Below are 4,016 nucleotides of genomic sequence, written 5' to 3' on the forward strand. Positions count from 1 at the left end.
TACAGCCAATATCTCTTAGATTTGTCCCTTTGAAGCTATTTTGTAGATCCTTTATGCATGCTTCATTGTTTTTTATTCCTTTTTCTTTTGTCTCTTCTGATTGTGTATTTTCAAATAGCCTTTCTTCAAGCTCACCAATTCTTTCTTCTCCTTGATCAATTCTGCTATTAAAGGACTCTGATGCATTCTTCAGTATGCCTATTGTAGTTTTCAGCTCTAGAATTTTTGCTTGATTATTTTTAGATATTTCAATCTTTGTTAAATTTATCTGATAGAATTCTGAATTCCTTCTCTGTGTTATCTTGAATGTCTTTGAGTTTCCTCAACACAGCTATTTTGAATTCTCTGTCTGAAAGGTCACATGTCTCTGTTTCTTTAGGCTTGGGCTTTGGTGGCTTACTTAGTTCACTTGGTGAGGTCATGATTTCCTGGATGATGTTAATGCTATGGATGTTCTTCAGTGTCTGGGCATTAAGGAGTTAGGTATACATTGTAGTCTTCACCATCTGGGCTTATTTGTAGCCATTTTATTTGGAAAAGCTTTTTAGATATTTGAAAGGAGTTGGATGTTATGATCTAAGCTGTGTCTGCTTTAGGGGACATGGTAAGCCTAGTAACACTGTTGTTCTTGCAGACTCATAGAAGTACTGCCTTGATGGTCTTGGACCAGGTCAGGGAGAATTCTCTGGATTTTCAGACAGAGACTCCTGTTCTCTTTTCTTACTTTCCCCTAAACATGCAGAGTCTCTCTGTCTGTTCTGAGCCACCCAAATCTGGGGGTGGAAAGATACAGCACCCATCTCTCCACCATCACTAATATGACTGTTCTGGGTCAGCCCTGAAGCCAGAACAGCATTGGGTCTCACCCAAGGCCTGCTGTAACCACTCCCTGGCTATTGCCTATGTTTGCTCAAGTCCCTGGGGCTCTTTAATCAGCAGGTGGAAAAGATATCCAGCCTGTTTTCTTCTCTTCAAGGCAGCAAGGTCACCCAGGCCTCAGGTGGATCCAGAAGTGCCATCCAAGAATCAGGGACTAGAGTCAAAAACCTTAGAAGTCTACCTGGTGTTCTATTGTATTGTGACTGAGCTGGCATTATGCCACAAGATACAGTCCTTGCCACTCTTCTCTCCTTTTTCCAAAGGCAGAAGAGCCTCACCCTATAGCCATTGCCACCCCAGGCCATGAGGAGTACTGCCAGACTACCACCGATATTTCCTTACTGTCCAAGAACTCTTAAGACAGCTTGTTGTGAATGCTGCCTGGCCTTGGACTCACTCTTCAAGGCAATGGGCTGCCATATGGCCCAGAGCAGGTCCAGAAATGCTATCCAGGAGTCATGTTCTGAAACTGAGGGTCCTAACATTCCGCTTTGTGCTCCACACCCCTTGTGGCTGTGCTGGTACCTAAAATGTAAGACAAAGTCCCCTTTATATTTCCTTCAGGTTTTCTCAAACTAAAGGAGTTTTATTCTTGTAACCACTACAGCTGGTAATATGCTGAGCCTCACCTGAAGTCAGCAAGTGTCAGAGGCTTCCCCAAGGCCCTCGACATATTACCTGGATATTACTGCTGGTTATTCATGGTCCAAGAGCTCTTCGGTAAGCAGGTGATAAATGCTGGGAGGACTGGACCCTTTCCTTTAAGATAACATGTTCACTTTTTGCCCATAGTATGCCTATAAATGTCATCTGAGAGGTAGGGCCTGGAATAAGGTCTTCATGAATCTGACTAGTGCCCTATCCTGCTGTCACCAAGCTGGAATTCTAGATGCAAGACAAAGTCCTCCCCATTCTCCCATCTCCTCTTCTCAAGCAGAAGGAAGTGATCTTCTTTGGAGATATGAGCTGTGCAGCCTAGGATTAGGGGTGGGGTGATGCCGGTACTCCCTTGGCTGACCTAGCTGGTGTCTCAGTAGTTTCTGTGTCCTCCAAGTCCATTGCCTCTGGGCCTAGTTAAGCACTAGGACTCACCTGACTATTGCACTTATGGCCTAGACTGCCTTTCAAGTTTATTTGAAGACACAGAATGTTGTAGCCCTCGGTGGCAGGGTTTGCAGGTACTCAAGTTTGGACCACAGGGATTGGTGATTCCTCTCTGGCTAGGGCTACTTTAAATACTCCCTTTGTGGGTGGCTGTCAGTTAAATTTGGTCCAATATTCCTTTCTGCTCTAATAGAACGCCACTGAGTTCAATGCCTCACAATTGATGTGTTCTTCCTCAGTGTCCAGAGATGCCCTCCTCATCACACAGCTACTGCCAGGGGTAAGAGAGAGGTGGTGTCAGTGATTCAGGACTGTTTTTTTTCTATCTCTTCAGTGACTCTTTCCATGATATGAAGTTAAAACCAGGTACTATGAGTGCTCACCTAATTTTTGATTCTTATAAAGGTTTTTTTTTTTTCTTCTGTGTGTGTGTGTGTGTGTGTGTGTGTGTGTGTGTGTGGTGTGTGTGTAGATAGTTAACTTGGTGTCTTTGCAGAGGGGACAATTGGTAGAGCTTTCTATTGCATAATTTTGCTCCATTTCTTATCTTGAGGTTTCTTGAATTGAAGACAATGGATTATGTGTGGCTGTTAAATCTGATGTTGCTTTTAGTCAACTTCCTGGTTGTTAGAACACCAGTAGAGAGACTGGGAATAAGACTCTGGTAGAAAGTCAGTCTAGCAGGTTCTGTGAGAGCCTATGTTGTAGCAGTGAATTCAAATCATGGCTGTGCCATTTACTAGTTATAGGACATTGGGTAGGCTAAGTTAGCCTCTCTTTATCAGTAGAAGGAAAACCATATTAATAGTAATTACTTCAGAAGACTGTTAGGGGGTTCGGCCACAATGCAGGTGAAGTGCTTAGCATATGACCTGTTCCAGAGTAAGGGCTCAAAAAAAGGTAGCAATAATATGTTCATGGATTTTAGCAGCTACACAGACCCTACATCATAAGGTCTTCCATATAACAAAATTAAAGCTTTGTCATCTCTTCACCATTCTTTCATTTAGTATCTCCAACAATTATTTCTATAAAGCTTTCCCTAAATTATTAGGGATAATAATCTTCTTTATTTCATTTATCCAAGTAATTGGATAATCAAGAGCTCTAATATCTCATACTAAAGCAACAGTTATGTAATATTATACCTCATTACCTGATGCTGAGGATTTATGACATCTAGTGGAGAATGCTTATAATCTTTTTTTAAGATTAATAAAAATGAGGCCAGTCATGGTGGCTCATACCTGTAATTCCAGCACCATGGTAAGCCAAGCTGAGAGGATCACTTGAGGCCAGGAGTTACAGACCAGCCTGGGCAATATAGTGAGACCCCGTGTCTTAAAAAAAATAGCCTGGTGTGGTGGCACACACCTATAGTCCCAGCTAACCAGGAGGCTGAGGTGGGAGGATCACTTGAGCACAGAATTTGAGGTTGCAGTGAGTTGTGATGTTGCCACTGCACCCAGCCTGGGTGACAAAGTGAGACCTTGTCTCAAAAAAAAAACCAAAAAAAGATAGATGCAGTAAAAATGGACAAAACACAAGAAAAAAAAGAGATATATTTAAGAAACCCCTTCTTATCTCTTAGTAAATGTCTTTAAAAGATATTTACAAGATTGTGGATGAAATTAAATTAATCTGAAACTGTGAATAATTTGCAAGATTTTCTTGAAAAAAAAAAAAAAAACTGAGTTCTCCAATGCTGTCTGGCAAGAAAAAGTTATGAGTATTTAAAAACCATACTAGTTAGAGGTAGAAATCCCAGAAGCTTTCACTTTTTGCATCTGGGTGGTGAATGTGCTATTTAATCTTTGCCTTCTTTCAATAAGTCTTATTTATTTAAACAAATGCATTTCCCTGCCTCTAGAAATAACTATTAAGCTAATAGAAGGCAAGACTGTTATTAGTTATCCTGTAAGAAGAGTAACTCGTGTTAAAAAGGGGATTCCCACACACTTCATGGAATTACCTTGTCCCTGATATCTCCCTAGCTTGATTTCTCAGAGTCAGGTCTCTGCTCAATGATCAAG

Source organism: Chlorocebus sabaeus, chromosome 4, assembly GCF_047675955.1.
Source record: "Chlorocebus sabaeus isolate Y175 chromosome 4, mChlSab1.0.hap1, whole genome shotgun sequence".
In the NCBI taxonomy this organism is placed as follows: domain Eukaryota; kingdom Metazoa; phylum Chordata; class Mammalia; order Primates; family Cercopithecidae; genus Chlorocebus; species Chlorocebus sabaeus.